The 22,831-nt window shown below is 43.1% G+C and overlaps 1 protein-coding gene across 13 annotated transcripts in view; it reads left to right on the top strand.

Annotated features, from left to right (window-relative positions):
- Positions 1 to 22,831, top strand: part of mllt10 (MLLT10 histone lysine methyltransferase DOT1L cofactor) — a 458,751-nt gene that overhangs the window by 294,977 nt on the left and 140,943 nt on the right. The gene's annotated exons all lie outside the window — the stretch shown is intronic.

The raw sequence follows: 22,831 nt of genomic DNA, 5'->3' as shown, positions 1-22,831 counted from the left end.
ATACTGCAGAGATTGGGCAATACCTGTGGAAAGAAACACCCAGAGCACCCATGATCAACCTGAAATCTATAATTCTCTCTGTTTTTCACTTCATAACTGGGGGCTTTCAGGTTATATTATTTTATCGTAGTTTTCCAGCATCCTAAATTGTTTGTGGTTTAATTTGAGCTTAGAAAAAGACAGAATTAGCAAAATAAAAGTACTTTTTTTTAATCATTTTAATCAGTGTGGTAATGGGGGAAGAAATTACAGGTTTTTTTTTCAAAAAAATGTAATGGAACTTCTGCAAGTTACTTTTGATCGGTGGATACTTCTCTTGTTGGATAGACAACTCCTTCAGTGTTATCATACAATGAACAGATGGAGAAGTTCAAATTTATTGACACATTATACCTGGTACAATGAGAGGGTTTTTCAAGCAGTCAAACAAATCATCTATCATGCAAACACCATAAAAAGTAGAGGGTGAGAATACAGAGATCAGTTTGTACATAGCAAAGGCAGCATGAGAGCACTATGTGGAGTTCATTCAGAAGCCTGATGACTGGTGAAGGAACTATCTTTAAACTTGTTGGAGCAAGATTTCATATTTTGATCTTTCTTCCCAAAGGAAGAAGAGAGTGTATCTAGGGTGAGACAGATCTTTCAGTATGTTTGCTGCCTTTCCCTAGGCACAAGAGATGCTAAAGAGAAGTTTGCATGATGTTCTGAGCATCAGTTATCACCTTCTGCAGTTTCTTTGAGGGAGACTTGAAGAGGACTTCATAGAATGTATGCAAGATAGATTTTTTTGAACAGCTCTTTACTGAACCTACAAGGGAACATGGTATCTTAGGTCTGGTTCTGTGCAATGAGACAGATAAAATTAATGATATTAAAAATTGAAAAGATGCAATAGTTTGATCAAAAACCAGTGTATTATGCCTAAACAAGGGAGAACTACAACAGGCTGAGGAAGGAATGGCTAGTGGAATCAGCCACCAACAGGCTATTGGAACAGTTGAGGAGCAGTGGAAGATTTTCAAAGAAAATTTTGACACTGCTCAACAAAGGAACAGTATATTCTGGTTTAGAGCAAGTTCAGTAAGGATGGGTAGAACCAGCTGTGGATAACTAAATAAGTAAAGAAAAACATTGAACTAAAATCTCATGCATAAAAAGTTGACAAGAATCATGGGAAACAGGAAGATTGGGAAAACCAAAAAGCAAGAAGGAACCACTAAGTGAGCCAGAAAGAAAGGGAAGATAGATAATGAAAGGAAACTAGCACAAAATATAAAAACAGTAAAAGCTTTTGTAATTATATAAAGCAGACAAGGGTGGTTAAAGTACACGTAGGTCCCTTGAAAGATGAGAAAGGGATATTAATATTGGATAATACAGAAATGACCAAAGAAAGCCTTGAACAACTAATTTTTCAGACTTCATGGTGGAAAACACATCTATCATGGAAAAGAGAGATGTATGGATGTGATGGGAGGTGAGGTAACCAAGAGGAAAATGGAATGTTGGTCTTCATTACAAGAGAGAATGAACAGAAGAAAAGGAGGCTCTCCTGTGACTACAAGGCAGTAGTGAGGAATTGAGTACATTTCTGGTCTCCATTTTTGAAAGAAAGGTGCACTGGCTTTGCAGGCAATACTGAGTTCACTAGATTGATTCCAGAGGAGAGGGTGTTAGCCTATAAGGAACTATTGAGTCGCCTGGGACAATACTTCCTGGAATTTAGAACAATGAAAGGATCTTATGAAAATATCAAATTATTAAAGAGATAGACAAGATAGAGACAGGAATGTCGTTTCCACTGGTGGGTGAGACTAGAATTAGGGGACATGGTCTCAAGGTCCTGAGGTGTAGATTTAGGATGAATTGAAGAGGAACTGCTTATGCTAGAAAGTCTGTGAAAATCTCTGTCCAAGGAAACAGTAGAGGCTACTAATTAAATATATTAAAGATACAGTGGCATAGATTTTTGCATAGTGGAGGAATTAAATGTTATGGGGAAAAGGCAAGTAGGTCAATCTGAGTCCATGGGCATATCAGCAATTATCTTAATGAATGACAGAGGAGACTTGATGGGCAAGATGCCCAACTCCTGTACATATTTCTTCCGATGTTGGGCAGAGCAGCTCTTACACCATACTATAATGTATTTACCTGGGATGCTTTCAATGGTACACCTGTAGAGGTTGCTGAGGGTCATGAAATATACTGAAGATCATTAATCTTCCCTGAAAGTAGAAGCATTGGTGTGCTTTCTTGACTATCATGTCAATATGGTTAGTTCAGATCAGGTCATTGGAAATGTTTGCTTCAAGGAATTTGAAGCTACCGATGCTCTACCCCTCCCCTGAAGTTTACAATCTGCTTTTTTATCCTACCTTCATTGAGTGAGAGATTTATTATCATTATGGCTCTCCTTTCTCTTTTCTATCTATCTCATCATTATTTGCATTTTGCCTGCAGTATCATCAGTGAATTTGAGAATGGAGTTGGAGTGGTATTTGGCTGTACAGTTGTAAATGCAGAGGGGGATATAGTAAGAGCAAAATATACTCTGTTGAAGGAATTCTGGGTCAAGCAGCATCAGAGGGAGAAAAAGAATGATTGATGTTTCGAACCAAAGCACTTTTATTCAGTTAAAGACTCAAAATCTCACACATTTTTTTTCCATAATTGATACTGAGTTTCTCCAGCAGAGTGTGTTTAGCTTCAAATTTCACCATCTGCAGTCTCCTCTATGTATTGAGTACAGTTGGGGACTGAGTACTCATCCATGTGGTGCGCTGGTATTGACTGTGACTGTGGAGGGAATGTTGCTGTCTATCGCCACTAATTGCAGTCTGTTAAGCAGAAAGTCAAAGATCCAGTTCCAGAGGGGGGTGGTAAGGCCAGGATCTCAAGGGTTGGGAAATGAATTGACTGTGGGCAATTGTCGTGAAGCAGAGCTGTAATTGATGAACAGTCATCTGTCATAGGTGTCCTTGGTGTCCAGGTGTTCCAGGGCTGAGAGGAGGACCAGGCAGTTGGTGTCTGTGGCGGACCCATTTGGGTGTTGGCAAATTGAAGCAGGTCAAATGTGGCTGGGAGGGTAGAGTTGATGTCAATGATAACCATCCTCTTGAAGTACTGACATGATGGATGTCAGTAGTCATTTGGGTCTGTTATTTCTCATTTCTTCAGCACTGGTAGGATGGTAACATTCTTGAAACCAATGGAAACTATGACATTTTGCAGGGGGAGATTATAGATATTGGTGAATATGCCCACCATGTGATCTGTGAAGGTTCTCAAGACACATCCAGAGACTCCATCTGGGCCAGTCTCTTTCCATGGACCAACCACATTGGCATGATGATTAAGAAAGCACATTAATTCTCTAATTTCTTAAAAGACTAAGGAAATTTGACATGTAGCCATTTCTCCCTCAACAACTTCTATAACTGTACCATCAAAAGCATACTTGCTGGATGCACCACAATTGCTCAAATTTGGAAGTAGATGCAGAAAGCAACAATCTAGCTCAGAAAATCACATAAGCTTCCCTCGCCTCCATGGATTCAAATCTAAATCTCCCACTACCAAGGAAAGACACCCAAAAGACTGAAGAACCTGGACATATTCTTTTCTCCCTCCTACCATCAGGGAGAAGGCTCGAGTGTGAAATCATACACCACAGGCTTAACAGCCATTATGCACCTTAATGAACCCCACAACAGCGCTTTTCTTCATTATGTCTCCATACTTTGTCATCGTGTTCTTGCCTTTTGCTTTATACAAATGTTAGAGTTGACCTGTTAGATTGTTTGCAGAAGAATTCTTCTCGCTGCATCAGGTACTTAGTTCCAAACTTAAACTTACTTATTCACCTAAAGTCTTTTTCTATGGTATATTGCCACCATTGTAATCTTAAATTTGATTTTAACAACTCATGATGATGCAATGAAGCACCAATCTCTCCACAGTTTTGTACACTGCTCTCCACTACTGTCTTAAAATCAGTTCAAGAGCAGTCTTAGGGACAGTTTTGCAGAGCATTTGCGTTTTGTCCATAATGGCCATCCCAAGTTCCTAGTTGCAAGCCATTTCAACTCTCCTTCCCACTAACACACGAACCTGTTCATCCATAGCCTTCGCCACTACCAGAATGAGGCCCATCATAAACTAAAGGAACAGCAGCTCATATTCCACCTGCACAGTCTACTGCCCAATGATAAGAACATTGCATTTTTCAATTTCAGCAACGAGTTCCCTCTCTTCTTTCAAGCCACTTTTGTTCTTCTCACTTCCTGATGCGCAATTATTGTCGCCTTTCCCTTGCTCCATCTAGCCCTCACCCATTCGCATCCTCCTCCCTATCTGTCATCCACCCTGCCACCCACCTCTCCCCTCCAGGTCAACCTATCCTTTGCAAGATAGCTCTTCCCCAACAACTCTCTGTACCACTATCATCAGCTTTTCTTTTCCGATTCCAACACTGGGAGCCTTTGTCTCATCCCACTTATCACCTCATTGGCTTAACTTCAACCTGACTTTTTCTTCTTCTCTTTGCTCTCTCTCTGCTTTTATCTGCCACCTGCCATCAACTTCCTCTGTTCATCATCATTGTTCACCCCTCCCTGCTTTACGACCCAAATGGCCCCAGACCAACCCCTTCCTCCCTGTCCCCATTACACTCACCATTTCCCTTCTGCACTTTCAATTTTGATGAGGGGATGCATCCCAAAAGTGTTGGCAACTATTTTTCACCCGCTGATGCTGCTCAACTCTCAACCCAGGTTGTTTGTTGGACATGAAATAACTGACACTGCTCTCCATCTCTGAACAAAAACAAGACATAACGCACAGGTAGATGAACAATACATAAGCTGAATTTATATATGCATGTGGCTGTGTGAGCAGTGGAATAAACACAGTCACCACGTTGAGGGTCGTTAACGACTGTTTTTGTTCAAATTCAGCACATCCCTTTAAGGGCAGCATGAGCTTAGTCACATGGTGCATTGTGACATCATAATGGCTGCCCAGGGTGCGCGCTGGAAGGGATGCTGGAGTCAGAGAGAAACCTCTGACGATGCCATTTCCCCATGGCTGCCCTGCCACGTGGCAATACAAGCGGGGCCGGTTCTCCATGAGGATGTGCGCCGTCAAACAACCCCACCCCAGAACCGGCTATGCATCCTGTCGCTTTGGCGGCCAGCCCCGGTGCTTGGGCACAGCCATCTGCACCGGCTGTGATAAGTTCAGATGGTCCGCTTTCAGGCAGTGCACCATAAAACGTTCTTCTCTTCCCCCCAACGTCCAGGGTGAAGGTTCCGCCGGACCGGTGCAAGACTTTGTATGGCCCCTCGTACAGTCACTGTAGCGGTGCACCGAGTGATTCCCTCTGCACGAAAATGAACTGGGCCAAGTGGAGCTCTTTGCAGAGATGAAACAGCTGGGTGCCGTGCTGTGCTGGGGGGTGAGGGAGCTAGGGAGGCCAGTCGCCTGCATAGGTCCACCAGCAGGTTTTTTTAAGTGTGTCAGGGTCTAGGCCAAAAAACTCACCCAGCAGGGAAAGCGGTGCGCCATAGACCATCTCTGCAGCTGAAGCCTACAGGTCCTCCTTGGGTGCCGTCCTAATCCCGAGGAGGACCCAGGGTAGTTTGTCCGCCCAGTCTGGTCCAGAGAGCCTGGCCATAAGTGATGCCTTCAGGTGCCTGTGGAACCGCTCCATCAACCCGTTAGACTGCGGGTGGTATGCTGTGGTGTGGTGGAGCCTGACCCCTCCCAGGAGCTTTGCCATCTGAGTCTACAGGGCAGAAGTGAACTGCACCCCTCTGTCGCTAGAGATGTGCGCCAGGACTCCGAAATGGGCAATCCATTGGCTGACCAGAGTCTTGGCGCACGTCTCTGCGGACACCTCCTTAATCGGGATTAACCACTGTAAGGAGGTAACGAGTCTCCTTGGACACCGGCAGGGGCCCGACGACATCAACGTGGAAGTGTTGGAATCTGTGAATCACCGGGTCGAAGTTCTGGATGGGGGGTCGAAGTTCTGGATGGGAGCTCGCGTGTGTCGCTGGACCTTGGAGGTCTGGCACCTGGTACCATTTCTGCCACCTCCTTCTTCAGCCCATGCCATACAAACCGTTCTGCAACAATTCGCACGGTTGTCTTTACCGCTGGTTGAGTGAGGTCATGGATCAGACTGAAGACCCTCACCCTCCAGTGCGGCGACACCACCCAGCGCGGCGTGCCTGTTGAGTCGTCGCAGAGCAATGTGTCCAGGCTGCTGGGCACCCAGACATCCTTGAGTTTGATGCCCGAGATAGCAGTCCGCAAGGCCTGCGTCTCCGCATCGTTCCTCTGTGCCTGAGCCAGTTGCTCGTCATCCAGGACGGGTGCGAGAGTGTTGATGGCTGGACAGGAGAGTGCATCCGCCATTACATTGTCCTTGCCGGCCCTCTGTCGGATGTCGGTCGTGAACTCAGACACATACGATAGGTGGCGCTACTGTCTGGCAGACCACGGATCCTCGGCCATCGCCAGTACTTGAGTGAGGGGCTTGTGATCCATGAAGGCTGTGAATGGCCTGCCCTCAAGGAAGTAGCAGAAATGGTGGATGGCCAAATAAAGCGCCAGGATCTCCCGGTTGAAGGTGCTGCATTTAAGCTCTGGTGGGTACAGCTGCTTGATGTAAAAGGCCAACGGGCGCCACTGACAATCGAGCCACAGTTCCAGAACCCCCCCCCCCCCCACTGATGTAGCTGAGGCATCCACGGAGAGCGCTGTGTGCGCCTCCGTCCGCGGGTGCACCATCAGCATGGCGCTGGCTAGAGCCTCTTGTGTCGCGATTAAAGCCCTGCCCGTCTCCTCTGACCATGATAAAGTCTTTTCTTTGGTGGCCATGAGCACGAACAATGGGCGCATGGTGCGTGCAGCTCTGGGGATGAAACGATGGTAAAAGTTCACCATTGTCGCGAACTCTTGGAGGCCTTTCAGGGTGGAGGGTTGGGGGAATCATTGAACAGCTGCTACCTTCTCTGGCGCCGGCTTGGCCCCAGCCGCCAAAATGGTGTGGCCCAGCAACTGGAGGGACTCCTTGCCAAACTGGCATTTGGCTGTGTTGACTGTGCAGCCGAAGTCCGCCAGTCGGGCAAAGAGTGTGTGCGGTGGTGGGCTTTGTGTTCGTCACGGTTGAGACTGGCCATGAGAATATCGTCCAGGTAAATGAACACAAAGTCCATGTCTTTTCCAACCGCGTCCATGAGGCACCGGAACATTTGGGCTGCTTTCTTAAGACCAAAGGGCATACACAGGAACTCGTAGGGGACGAAAGGGGTGATAATGACTGTCTTACTACCCATGTCATCTGGATGCACCAGGATCTGATGGTATGCCCGCACGAGATCCACTTTGGAGAAGACCTGTGCACCGTGGAGGTTGGTGGAGAAGTCCTGTATGTGGGGCACTGGGTATCTGTCGGGGGTTTTATCATCATTCAACCGACGATAGTCCCCGCAAGGTCTCCAACCCCCAGACGATTTCGGGTCCATATGGAGCGGTGTTAGGTCTGCTTTGTTCAAGAATGAGTGAGTCAGACACCAGACTGAGTCGAAATCAAGGTTCTTTATTACCGGATTGTAACACTTACAACTAACAGTGTTAGTTGGAGAAGGCGCATTCTAACGATATCAGCAAGTGGTGTTTTTTTATACCTCAGGACACACACTTAGTAAATTATCATACCATTACACTGTCCAATGAATAAGCTGTTGCTACCCTTCACTGTTAGTCTGCTGCTCATCAGCTTGTTAGTGCCAAACTTATCTTGAGCGTACAAGGTCACACCTGCATCCTGTTACTCCTTAGTACTGGGTGACTCCTTCTCCGGTCCCATCTCATGATGTTTTTACCTTACAGCGGTGATGCCCAGGTGCTGTCTGAGCGCTGGATGATTCCCAGTTCCTGGAGCCTGGAGAACTCCTCCTTTACCTGCTGGAGCTTCTCGGATGGCAGCCATCTGGGTCTAGTGTGCAGCGGGAGGTCCTGTGTGGCGATGTGGTGGAAAATCCCATGCTGGGGCAGGGCGGCATTGAACCGTGGCTCTGATGGCGGAGAATTCGTGGAGGATCTTGTCAAACTCATCCATGGCGGTGGCTACGGTGGCGATTTCAGGCCTGTGGGCTTCTGCTTTGTCCAGTAGGGTGGAGTGCAACGTTCAGGCGTTGACCAGCCTTTTGCCCTTCATGTTAACCAGTAGGCCATGAGCTCTGACGAAGTTGGCCCCTAACAACGTGGTGCCCACAGAGGTTAGGATGAACCTCCAGTGGAACTTCTTCCCGATCTGGATCTGTGCCCTGTGGGTGCCGTAGGTCTTGATGGTAGAGCTGTTGGCCGCACGCAGTTTTCGACCTCAAGATCGGGTGTGAGTCTCTAATGCTGAGCAGGGTAGGACGCTGAGCTCAGCCCGTGTCCACCAGGAATCGGCCGGTGGATCTGTCCTTCACATGAATTAAGCTGTTTGTGTGGCCAGCCATCACTGCCATCAGTGGCGGCTGGCTGGTTGTTTCCCTGAAACCTGCAGGGCTGGCAGCACTTACGGGCTTGCACTCCCCATTGCTGGTGGTAGAAACACCAGGTCGACTGGCCCTTCTCTGGCATGGTTTTGGGAGCGGCTTGCAATCATCTAGCTCCTGGTCATGCCATCTGGTTGAGGGCTGCCTTGTTCTCCCTCTTATTGAGGCAGAGGGTATCCGCACGGGCTGCTGCTCTCCTCGGGTTCTAGAAGTTTTCATCTGTGAGGAGCAGCTGGATGTCCTCCGGCATCTGTTCCAGGAATATCTGGCGGAAGAGAAAACAAAGCTTGTAGTCTTCCGCCAGGGCCAGCAATTTATCCATCAGCTCCAACGGACTATGGTCCCCAAGCCCATCTAGGTGAAGGAGCCTGGAAGCCCATTGCTGGGGAGTTAGCCCGAAAGTTCCAAGCAGCAGGTCTTTGAGGGCGGTGTACTTGCCCATTGCTGGGGAGTGGTGGATGATGTCATCCACTCTCGCTGCCATTTCTTGGACAAGAGCACTCACGACATGATAGAACATCGTGTCGTCTGAGATTTTGCGGAGTTGAAATTGTGCTTCCGCCTGCCTGAACCACGTTCTCGGTCGGTGGGTCCAAAATGGGGGAAGCTTGATGGAGACAGCGTTAACCTCTGCTGAATCCATGGTGTTTTGAGTCCAGAAAAATGTCTGGGTTCGTCGGGGTCACTACTGTGGCTGTGTGAGCAGTGGAAGAAACACAGCCACCACGTTGAGGGTCGTTAACGACTGTTTTTATACAAATTCAGCACATCCCTTTAAGGGCAGCATGAGCTCAGTCACCTGGTGCATTGTGACATCATAATCGCTGCGCAGGGTGTGCGATGGAAGGGATGCTGGAGTCAGAGAAACCTCTTGACGATGCCATTTCCCCACGGCTGCCCCGCCATGTGGCAATACATGCAGGGACTTCGCCATGAGGATGTGCGCTGCCACATACAAATAAATAAATATGGGAAAAGATTGTGGATTCAGAGTACACTTTGACCTAAGAAGGATGAGAGAAAATTTATTTGAGAGAAAAAAATTCTTACAGGGCTTGACAACCTATATGCAGGAGTATTTTCCCTGGCTGAGATGTTTGGAATCTGGAATCACATTATCAAAGTCAGGAAAATGACTCGAGATGGGGAAAAATATTGTTCCCCAGTGATTCTTCAGAATCTATAATCCAAGATGAAATTGTGTCTCAGTCACTGAGTATATTCAGAATGTCTGTAGAATTTTAGGTATTAAGGCCATCCAAATAGTTCAGAAAATTTCCACCGAGATAAAACATCGTCAGAATTTATTGCCATGAGCATGTGTTATGAAATGTGTTGTAAGCAGTGCTAGCACCACTGGGTGTTTGTCTTCAGGCTCCTCTACCTCTTTCCTGATGGTAGCAGTCAGAAGACGGCATCACCTGGGTAGTGAGGGTCCTTGAGGATAGAGGTTAATTTCTTGAGACACCGCCTCTTGGTAGTAGATGACCTTAATGAACTTAAGACTGATGCCCTTAATGGCGCTGGCCAAGTTCACAACTCTTTGTAGTCTTTTCCTGTCCTGTGCATTGGCACCTCCATACTAGACAGTGATCCAACCAGTCCGAATGCTCTCCATGGTACACATAGAAACGTGGAAGAGACTTGGGCGACATTTCAAATCTCCTCACATCTCCTCAGAACTTGGAGGCTCTAGAATAGATGTGACACCCAAGAATTTGAAGTTTTTAACCCTTTCCACTGCTGACCCCTCGATGAGGACTAGTTTCTTTTCTCTTGATATCCCCCTCCTGAAGTCCACAGTCACTTTGTTAGTTTTGCTAATGTTGAATGGAAGGTTGTTGTGACACCACTCAACCTGATCTCTCTCACTCATGATGCTTCCACATTGCCCTCTTTGATTCTGCCAATGACTGTGGTGTCGTCAGCAAATGTGTAGATGGCATTTGAATTATGCCTAGCCACTCAGTCATTGGTGTAGAGTGAGTAGAGCAGTAATCTATGCATGCATCCTTGAGGAGAACCTGTATTGATTGTCAGAGAGGAGATGTTGTTTCCAATCGTACTGACTGTGGACTTCCAACGAGGAAGTCAAGGATTAAGTATCAGAGGGAGGTGAAAAGACCCAGGTTTTGAAGCTTGCTGACCAATACTGAGGGTATGATGGTGTTGAAAGCTGAACAGTAATCAATTAAAAGCAGCCAGTTGTATGTGTTGCTATATGTAGCCGACATGATCAAGGGATGAGTGGAGAGCCAGTGGGATTCCATCTACTGTGGAGCGATTGTGGCAGTAGATGAATTTTACTTGGGTACAAATTAATTCTGCGATGATCAACCTCTTGCGGAGGTAGATGTGAATGCTACTCCGCAATAGGCATTGAGGCAGCTCACTCTACTCTTCTTGGGCACCGACCGAGATGATTGATGCTCTTTTGAAGCAGGTGGGCACCTCTGATGACTTCAGCTATAAGGATTGAAAATAACGTGTACACTGCAGATAGTTGATTGGCACAGATTTCTAGTACTCTGCCAGGTACAGCATCAGGGATTTACACCTTGTAAGGGTTCACCCTCTTGAAATATGTTCTGATGTTGGTATCGGAGACATGTATCATGGGGTCGCCAGCTTCTGCAGGGATACTCATTGATACCATTGAATTCTCCTTTATAAAGTGAGCATAAATGCGTTCTTGGTTCTTGGTCCTCCAAAATATTCCATATGGAATTTAAACTGGAGGTGGGAGAGGAGATTTTTGAAGAAGGGGGAGGTGCAAAGACCCAGATTTTGAAGCTTGCTGACCAATACTGAGGGTATGATGGTGTTGAAAGCTGTAGGATCTAATGGCCTGTAAACCTTGCCATAGCTGATGAGTATCTGACTGTTACTCGCTTCTCTCAGAATTGCCTCTGTTGCTGAGATAGCCTTCCATAGATCGTACCTGGATTTCCTGTAGAGATTTGAATCACCAGTCTTAAACTGCATTGACCTCACCCTCAGCAGGTTGTTCATGAGGTAATGACTGGCCTGCTCCTATTTGTTATGCTCTAATTTTCTTCCTCATTGGGTTGATGGTATGAGTTGTTACTGAAGGGCAGCACAGTTAGCATAGCAGTGCAACATGGTAACACTGCCAGCAACCCATCTTCTAATCTAGTGCTGTCACGACACGAGCTCATGGGCTGGAAGGGCCTGTTGCTGTGCTGTATGTCTAAATTAAATTAAAATTTAAGTTAAAATAGCTCATAATCTATGTCACATTTGGCAAAGTTTTCTATTTTATGTAAATGATTTTCTTACCTTTAAAATAAAAAGCAAACAGATTTGTTAACTGCACTTTTGAAGCATAACTTTTTTATGGATTTATGATTGATGATTGACTTCATAACATAACAGTTGATATTTCTCCATTTATAATTTTCAGCAATAGTTTATAAATAATATTTATAACCATTAAAATTCCTTTACATTAATCGATCATACTTTTTTCTTATTCAACAATCAACTTAAATGTAATTGGACAAAGAGGATTTACAGTGATACACTATATATGAGACATCTTATTGTCTTGTAGTTTAATTGTCAAATTGGGGTACTCAAACATTGGAACCAAAAGAAATGTCTTGTACTTCCTGGCCATGCTTTTATTCTGGGAATGAAAGGAATTTATAGCTGCAGGGAAAATTCTTTTTAGAACATGTGACTTGATTGAAAGAACAAAAGAACCACAGTTATTTGAATTTAAATCTCATTTTTCTTACAATTAAAATGCATGGTTCTTGTTTTCGGAAAGATACTGTTTTCATGTAGAAAAAGACTGCATAACAAAAGCAATTTCAGGCAAAGTGAGCTTCTACATCCTTCTTAAACTTGTAGTAAAAGCATATTGTGACTCTCAACTGAAGCTGGTTTTAGCATGGCTTATCATGCGCTGCTGTAGCAACCATCAGTCTCTAGGCAACTGAAACACAGTGACCTCTTCATTGAACTGAGTGTAGCAGTAGTTCAATTTAGCAACCAGAGACAATACTGATATTGTTGAATGTGGCTGACATGTTGTCAGATGCATGGTCAGGTTTTTGGATGTATTATAGCTTTTTGCATTAAAAGCCACATGCACGTGAAGTTTATATAAAATTAAGTATTTTCAGGTTACAGAATTGAAAGTCATGATAAAATAATTCACTCCATCATGAAGCATTTTGGTATAGGGTTAATTAAAATTCCAATTAATCAATTCTAACAATTTTTAAAAATTCCAGCCATGTTAGTTATAACTGCTTTAGTCTCCACAAATCTGCACAGTGTAACAGTGCTTGCAGAGATATGTGCATGTAACCATATAACCATATATACAGCACAGAACAGGCCAGTTTGGCCCTAATAGTCCATGCCGGAACAAATCCCCACCCTCCTAGTCCCACTGACCAGCACCTGGTCCATACCCCTCAAATCCTCTCCCCTCCATGTAATTATCCAGTCTTTCCTTAAATGTAAATAACGTCCCTGCCTCAACCACTGCCGCTGGAAGCTTATTCCACATCCCAACCACCCTTTGCATGAAGAAATTTCCCCTCATGTTCCCCTTATCATTTTCCCCCTTCAATCTCAAACCATGGCCTCTGTTTTGAATATCCCCCACTCTTAATTGAAAAAGCCTATCCACGTTGACTCTCTCTGTCCCTTTTAAAATCTTGAACACCTCCATCAAATCCCCCTCAATCTTCTACGCTCCAGAGAAAAAAGCCCCAGGCTGCTCAACCTTTCTCTGTAACTCAAACCCTGACATCCTGTCAACATTCTCGTGAACCTTCTCTGCACTCTCTCTATTTTGTTTATATCCTTCCTATAATTTGGTGACCAAAACTGTACACAGTATTCCATATTTGGCCTCACCAATGCTTTGTACAATTTTATCATAACAGCCCAACTCTTGAATTCAATACTCCGATTTATGAAGGCCAACATTCCAAATGCCTTCTTCACCACTCTATCTACCTGAGTATCAACTTTGAGAGTATCAACTTTGAGAGTACTATTTACCATAACTCCTAAATCTTTGTTGCTCTGCACTCCTCAGTTGTCTACCATTCAATGTATATGACCGATTTAGATTTGCCTTTCCAAAATGCAACACTTCACACTTATCTGTATAATATTCCATCAGCCATTTCTCAGCCCACTCCTCTAACTTTCCTATATCTCTTTTTAAGCTACAGTAATCTTCCTCACTGTCCACAATGCCACCAATCTTTGTATCATCTGTAAACTTACATCCAATTCACCACCCCTTCTTCCAGATCGTTAATATATATAACAAACAATAGTGGACCCAGGACCGATCCCTGAGGAACTCCACTAGTCACTGGCCTCCAATTTGACAAACAATTTTCTACCACTACTCTCTGACACCTCCCATCCAACCATTGCTGAATCCATTTCACTACCTCCTTATTTATACCTAATGCCTCCACCTTTTTTCCTAACCTCCTGTGGGGAACTTTGTCAAAAGCTTTACTAAAGTCTAAATAGACAACATCCACAGCCTTCCCTTCATCAATCTTTTTTGTAACCCCCTCGAAAAACTCTATAAGGTTTGTTAAGCATGATCTACCCCTGACAAAACCATGCTGATTACTCCCTATCAATCCCTGTACCTCCAAATATTTGTAAATACCATCCCTCAGAACACTTTCCATCAATTTACCCACCTCAGACTTCAGACTCACAGGTCTATAATTTCCAGGCTTTCCAGGTCTCTTTCTTAAACAGCGGAACAACATGAGCCACCCTCCAATCCTCTGGCACTCCCCCCGTGACCAGTGACATCCTAAATATCTCTGTTAATGGCCCCACTATCTATACACTAGTCTCTCTGAGTGTCCTTGGGAAAACTTTGTCCGGACCCAGAGATTTGTCCACCTTTATCTTTTTTAACACTGCCATCACTACCTCCTCAGTTATCCTTATATGATTCATGATCTCCCCACTTTTTTTCTTTACTTCAACTGGTACAATATTTTTTTCCCTAGTGATACCGTGGAAAAGAAATCATTTAAAATTTTCCCTTTCTCCTCTGACTTTTCACATAGCCTACCCTCCCTATCGTGTTATATGGCGAGCTCTCCACTGGCCATCGTGTCAGAGGTGCACCAAAGAAGAGGTACAAGGACTGCCTAAAGAAATCTCTTGGTGCCTGCCACATTGACCACCGCCAGTGGGCTGATATCGCCTCAAACCGTGCATCTTGGCGCCTCACAGTTCGGCGGGCAGCAACCTCCTTTGAAGAAGACCGCAGAGCCCACCTCACTGACAAAAGGCAAAGGAGGAAAAACCCAACCCCAACCAACCAATTTTCCGCTGCAACCGTGTCTGCCTGTCCCGCATCGGACTTGTCAGCCACAAACGAGCCTGCAGCTGACGTGGACATTTACCCCTCCATAAATCTTCATCCGTGAAGCCAAGCCAAAGAAAGAAGAAGGTGGCCAAAGCAGCTTCTCAATAATAGCCTTACCTGCATTTCATTAATTGCAACAGAGCAGTGAGAGAAAATTGAGAAAAGAAACTGGGATTAAGTTCAAGAGACATGAGGTGATGTTGCAGATACAATGCCCTCCATCATGTTTAGGACAAATATACTTCTTTCCTTCATTTGCCCATCTGCCCCACAGTTTTAAATTTGTAATCAAACAATTCACATGTGGTTCAAGTACACAGTCCAGATTTTATTCACTGTTATTTTTATACATTTTCATTTGACCCTGTAGAAATTACAACACTTTTTATACCAAGTCCTCTCATTTCAGGGCACAGCAATGATCTGTATATTAAGGTAGTCATGTTTATACTTTGTTGCATATCTCTTGCCTGCAATGACTGCTTGAAGTCTATGATTCATAAATATCACCAGGTCCTGCCAGGCCTTTTCAGCAGCCACCTTCAGCTCCTGGTTGTTTTGGGGCCTTATCCCCTTAAGTTTTCTCCTCAGCATATGGAAAGTATGCTCAATTGGATTTAGATTGGGTGACTGACTTGGCCATTCAAGAACTTTCCAGTTTTTAGCTTTGAAAAACTCCTTGTTACTTTAGTAGTTTGTTTGGGCTCATTGTCTTGCTGCAGGATGAATGAGTTTGGAGTCATTTGCTCCAGTTTGAGCAGATAGGATGTTTCTGTGCACCTCAGAATTAATTTTGGTATTGCCATCAGCAGTTACATCATGTGCTCTAGTAACTGTGGCAGGCATACATACCCAGGCCTTAACACCCCCACCACCGAGTTTCACAGATGAGATGGTATGCTTTGGATCTTGGACAGGTCCTTTACGCCTCCACACTTTGGTCTTGCCATCATTCTGATACAGGTTAATCTTGGTCTCATCTGTCACCAGACCATTTTCTAGAATTCTGCCAGAACTTTTAAATAGGTCTCGGCAAACTGTAAGCTGGCCATCCTGTTCCTGTGGTTTGCATCTTGCAGTATAGCCTCTGTCTTTCTGTTCATGAGTCTTCTGCAGACTGAAATCATTGACACATCTTCACCTGCCTCCTGAAGAGTGCTTCTGATATGTTGGACAGGCATTTGAGGATGTTTCTTCATTACAATGAAAACTTTGTCATCAGTAGTGGAGCTCTTCCCTGGCCTACCTGTCCTTTTGAGATTATTAAGCATACCAGTACGCTCTTTCTTCTTAATGATGTTCCAAACTGTTGATTTTGGTAATCTTAAGGTTTGGCTGATGTCTCTTACCATTTTATTCTTGTTTTTCAGCCTCATAATGGCTTCTTTAACTTTCAGTGACACAACTCTGGTCCTCATGCTGTTACAAGTTCTATTATTATGGATAAATATGTCTTTAAAAGAGATAGATTGTGGAGGGTTTAGTGTAGGTCACTTCACAAACAGAGTAACACTTCACGAAAGATGCAAGAGCTGTGCTGAAGCTAGATGCTTAAGCTCTGGTTGATTTTGCAGAGACAATGGAACTGCTTTGGAAAGAACCTCAAAAGGAGGTGCAAATTGGAACAGAGTCCAGGCTCAAGTACTGATAAGATCTTTCAAAAATTGGGTTTGGAGCCTTGGGAGAGGTATTTGGTTTTTACAAGCAGAGAGAAGAAAAAAACAAACAGGATTCTTCTCTCAGAGAGAGAGAGAGAGAGAGAGAGAGAGAGAAAGTGAGTTCTACAGTAGCAGTAGAGGCTTCTGGCAAGCTTGTTGAAAGATGCCATTTTGAAGATGGGTTGTGAGCTCTAAGTTCAGCCTGTTGAAAACCCTTATAGTCCTTACAAGAGGAAATGGCTGGCTAGAATGTTTCTCCTGAAATAAGGGAAACAAAAAGAATTCTGTGGTGACTTGGAAGAAGAGATTATCATTTGGAAAACCCATGATGGGGCAAGTTTCTTTGGTAAGACGCTGAAATGACTGATTGGAGGAAATCAGTTTGTGTGTATCTAACAAGCAACAAATTTCTCTCTGAAACCAACAAGAACCTTCCTGAGCAGTAACCATTTATCTTTAAACACCAGAGCTTGGCAAGGATTCATAAATGTTAAATTCTGTGAACATTATAAGAATTGCCTGATACTGGTGAACTTGGAGAAGTAAGAAGTGAGATTGGACTGTGAATCAAAGAACTTTTCTATGTTACATACACGTGCACTTAGAATTAGAAAGAGTTTAAGTTAAGTTAATAGTAATAATTTAAAGTTTGATCCTGTTTTTTAAGTTTAAAGAAAATTAAAAGCAACTTTTCTTTAAGTAACCATTGTCTTGGTGTATTTCTACTGCTGCTGGGTTTTGGAGTCCTTTGGGCTCATAACAACGTTGAAAAATGCCAACTACATACTCCAAAGATGATCATAAGCTCAGAAGCAAGCCTAGCTCTCTTATATCACATCAATGAAGCAATTAAACATGGCTGAGTTATCATAAACACCTGTAAAGCCAATTGACCAAACATGGAGCCCTGAAATAAGGAAACTAAGTTTAAAAAGTGCTGTATTTTCTACATGTCAAACCATTATCTACATTGAAATAACCTTGAATAAAATCTGGAATGTGCCCTTTTTTTTGACAATTGACCAAAATATATCTTCCCACAGGATTAATAACTAATTAATAACTAATTAATTAATAACTAATTAATAACTGATAGCAATTTAAATGGCAACTTTTTATAATTAATATAGCTATTCCCCTTGCCTTTGCCAAGGCAAATAGCGCCTTTGGAAGACTACACAAAAGAGTCTGGAAAAACAACCAACTGAAAAACCTCACAAAGATAAGCGTATACAGAGCCGTTGTCATACCCACACTCCTGTTCGGCTCCGAATCATGGGTCCTCTACCGGCACCACCTACGGCTCCTAGAACGCTTCCACCAGCGTTGTCTCCGCTCCATCCTCAACATCCATTGGAGCGCTCACACCCCTAACGTCGAGGTACTCGAGATGGCAGAGGTCGACAGCATCGAGTCCACGCTGCTGAAGATCCAGCTGCGCTGGATGGGTCACGTCTCCAGAATGGAGGACCATCGCCTTCCCAAGATCGTATTATATGGCGAGCTCTCCACTGGCCACCGTGACAGAGGTGCACCAAAGAAAAGGTACAAGGACTGCCTAAAGAAATCTCTTGGTGCCTGCCACATTGACCACCGCCAGTGGGCTGATAACGCCTCAAACCGTGCATCTTGGCGCCTCACAGTTTGGCGGGCAGCAGCCTCCTTTGAAGAAGACCGCAGAGCCCACCTCACTGACAAAAGGCAAAGGAGGAAAAACCCAACACCCAACCCCAACCAACCAATTTTCCCTTGCAACCGCTGCAATCGTGTCTGCCTGTCCCGCATCGGACTGGTCAGCCACAAACGAGCCTGCAGCTGACGTGGACTTTTTACCCCCTCCATAAATCTTCGTCCGCGAAGCCAAGCCAAAGAAGAAGAGAGTTAAAAGACGAAGCTATTACTTTACCAACTCATTCCCTATTCAACTTTCGATGCTCTTTGTCTGTTAAATGGGTCTCCTGCAAAAAAGCAATTTCAACTTTTTAATGTAAGCTAACACTTCCTTCCTTTTAATTGGATTATTGAGCCCATTCACATTACATGTTACATAATTCAAATTATTTACCACCGTAATATAATTTTAGAACCTATAGCTCTCCTCTCCTACTCCGGCAGATCTCAGCACCACATAAATCTTAAAAAACAACATCTCCAAATAGAAAGATAAGAAATCCCCCCCTCCCCAAAAAAAGATTATACAAAAAAAAACCCCAAAAAGCACTGATAGGATCAGTGCTTCCCTCTGTTATGGGAAGCGGCCTTTTGCCATGCAGCCTCGGAAGGAGAAAACAGAAAAAAGATCTGCCTCTCCCGGACAGAATATAAAAAAAAATATGTATAATCAGTTCATTCATGTATGATGAGCTTCTTCCAGGACTCTATTCACTTGATTGTCATAGATTTCAACTTAAATTTCCATCAACGTTTGGCATTTGAATGAAGATTCTTCTCTCATTCTATCTTGGTTAATCTTCATTTGTTGGAAAGAATAACTGCTTATTATTAGGTTATGAATTAGCAAACTCCAGAACTTCAGATTCATTAGCAAAAAATTGCAATTGATAATCTCCATAAAAAATTTTAAGAACTGCTGGATACCGAAAAACTTCTTCCATAAAACTGATTTTTCTGGATTAAATTTTTTCCTTCTCTTAACAATGGTGTTACTCAAATCTACATAGAAAAACACTATTATTCCCAATCATTAATAGACCTTGCTGTTTCCTGTCAATTTTAATATAATTTCTCTGTCTTGATAACCTAAACATTTAATCAAGATGGAGCGTAGCAGTGGTCCTGGATATGGTTTCTTTCTAATAGCTCTGTGGGATTTATCAAGTTCCAATCCATTGGGAAAATTTTTGGAGTCCAAAATTTCTGGTATCCACTTTTGAAAAAACTGTAGTGGATTAGTACCTTCAAAATCTTCAGTAAGTCCAACAATCTTAACATTATTTCTGCAACTCTGATTTTCCAGCATATCCACTTTTTGCAATAAATCTTTTCTTTGAAGCTCCCATGCTGTAAAATAATTTTCCATCTTATTCACTGTACCTTTACATTGTTAAACTTCCATATGACAATCTTGAAAATCTTCCTCAACTTTTTGAACTTTAATTTTAATTTTATCAAGTTTTCATACATTTTGCCATATCAGTTTTCATTACAGTCATTTATTCCTTAATACCTCCCAATTGTGTACTAAATTCAGCTCTCACTTCTGTAAACTTCTGATCCATTTTCTCACTCATTGAAGTTGTTTGCTCTGAAATCTGAACGTCTAAAACTTCAGGAGTAACATAATGTTTCCATTTTACCTTGTATATACTGGGCTCTTCCATCATCTTATGAGAGTCATTCCTCTCCTTGTGACTGTGGTAAAATAATCTCCTCTTTCGACCTGATTTCTCCTCCTCTTTCCTCCGTTGATATTGTTATCGGTTGGGCTTGTTTGTGGGGTCTTTATTTAGCCCTTGACTGGCCAGCAATGCTAGCCGACATGAGTCCAACTTGCTCCATGTAAGTCGCTTCCGTTATACACAAGCACAGAGGTCAGCGCATGCACAGTTCCTCCTGCATCATTTCAGTAGTTTTCCTCCGTGCTCCAATGCCTCTTCTTCGGCTCCCTGAGGAAGTGGCACAGGGGAAGTTTGAATCCTTACCGGAGGATGTCGTGCTGGTCGAAGCTGGAGAGGAATCAAGACCGAAGGCTCCATTTTTAAGGTAGGCCCAGTTTCTTCAATTACAGTGGCTTCTTTAATAGTCTTTGTTTTTGTAGATTGAGCTTTCTACTTTTTAATAGCCATTTCTAGAGAAGCTTAGAGTCATTTAGAGACATTAAAGTCATTTACTTTTTTAAACAATTTCTAAAATTCAGGCTTCTTCTGCCAGAAGAAGCATTTTCCCATGTCTCCCACCTGCGCCATCATGCCATGCCCCTGGAATGTACTCCTTAATTACATGTGAATTGTTGGATTATAAATTTAAAACTGTGGAGATCACGGGGAAAAAAGTGTCTTTCCCCAAAGGGCACTGTATATAAAACCTTAATTAGACACCACTTGGAATATTGTGTTCAGTTCTGGTCAACTAGCTACAGGAAGGATGTGGATTCTGCACATTCTCTATAGAAGAGATTTATAAGGAAGCTGCATGGATTAGAGCATGCCGTATGAGGATAGGTTGAATGAACTTGGTCTTTTCTATTTGGAACAAAAAGAGGATAAGGATTGACCTCATGGAGGTATATAAGATGATAAGAGGCATTGATCGTATGCATGGCCAGAGACTTTTTCGAAGGACTAAAATGGCTAACATTTAAGGTGCTTGGGAGTAAGTACAGTGGGAATGTAAGATGTGTGTTTTTCACACAAAGTGGTTGGTGAATGGAATGTGCTGTGAGCAATGGTGGTGGATGCAGGTACAAGAGGATCTTTTAAGAGATAATTGAATAGGTGCATAGGCCTGAGAAAAAAATGGAGGTTAATAGCGAAATTTCAGGTAGTTGTTGGAGTAGATTATATGGTCAACACAACCCTGAGGGCTGAAGGACATGTACTGCGCTGTAGATTTCAGTGTTCCATTAATAATAGTGCCAGATATACAGGAATAAATCTGAGACCCTAATATACATGCAAAACTGATGCCAATTTATCTAAACACAATTTGCTGGGAGAACTTGGTCCAGAATCTTTCATTGAGACTGGGAATGCAGAGAGAGAAGCCAGTCCAAAGAGGACATTGTTTGTTTTGAAGTTTTTTTTAAGCCCCTTGGCCCATCTAATCCTTGCCAAACTAATTTTCCATTTCATCCTATTGATAGGCACCCAGAGCATAGCCCTCTATATCCCCTCCATCCATATACCTATCAACATTTCTCTTAAATGTTGAAATGGAATCCACATTCACCACCTCTTTTGGCAGCTCTTTCACCATCCTCTGAGTTAAGAAATTCCCCCCAATGTTCCCCTTAAATATTTCACCTTTTACCCTTAACCAATGCCCTCTAGATCTTGTCTCAGTAAACTTCAGTGGAAAATGCCTTTTGCCAGTGTAAAAGACACTTGGACAGATGCAGGATTAGGAATGTTGTGGAAAATACAGGCCTAATTCAGGCCAATGGGATTAGCATAGTTTGGAACCATTAACAGCATGGATGAGTTGGGCTGAAAGGCCGTCACTCTGTTGTGCAGCTGCATGATTCTATGAAAATAAAAATGTGCAAAGTTGGGAATTTGAAAATAAAAATTGCCTAAATGATTTTTATCCTAAAAAAGTTATCTTTCCATTGTCACTGCCTGATCTGATGATAATTTTCCAGTATTTATTCTTTTTTTTTAATGAAGTTGGCTTCTCTGTTTCCTACAACTATGATGATGGTGCAAAATAGCTATGTAAGCTTAAGGATGTCCTGAAACTAAAAGGGAGTGCGGTAATGCAACTTCGGTCCAATTGGAGTTGGAATTATGCAATTCCGTGTGTAAAATCAAGAGCGGGTGATGGAGCATTTTACGTAATAATCTTGTAATGATGGTTAGGCCATAAATATATTGTAAAACTTTAATAATTTATCTTTCTTACAGTGCCAAGCTAGCAAATTTTTTGCAATCCTGGATATTATTTCTAACCTTTTTATGGATGTTACACAGCATTATAATAACACTTCTAATAAATTTATTCCTTCTTCAAACTGTGATACTTTCTTCCACACATCTATGAGGCTACTGAACAAACCCTTCAACAGTGGTCTCACCCCGCCCTTGCTATGATCTTTCTCATTGTAACCCAATGCTTTGTAACTGTGCCCTGCTACTTTGTAGGCTCTATAAATGTTAGAATTGACTTGCTTGAGTGCTTGCAGAAGTAACCCTTCTCATTGTACCAGGCATAATATGATAATAAACTTCAGATTCAAATTTCAGATTTGTTGCCAGAGTAGATGTATGACATCACATATAACCCTGAGATTCTTTTTCCGGCACAAGAAGCAGAATTACCACTTATTAGTAATTGTTCTCTATGTACACGTAAACAAATGAAAAAATGTAAACAAACTGACTGTCTAATACAGAGATAAATTTAAAAAATAAGAGTCCTTAAATGAATCCCTGATTGAGTTTGTTGTTGAGGTGTCTGATGGTGGAGGGATAGCAGCTGTTCCTGAACCTGGTGGTGCGAGTCTTGTGACACCTATACTTCTTTCCTGATGCCAGAGT

Source organism: Narcine bancroftii, chromosome 1 (genome assembly GCF_036971445.1).
Source record: "Narcine bancroftii isolate sNarBan1 chromosome 1, sNarBan1.hap1, whole genome shotgun sequence".
NCBI classification, from domain to species: domain Eukaryota; kingdom Metazoa; phylum Chordata; class Chondrichthyes; order Torpediniformes; family Narcinidae; genus Narcine; species Narcine bancroftii.
This window is presented reverse-complemented; position numbering and strand designations above follow the sequence as displayed.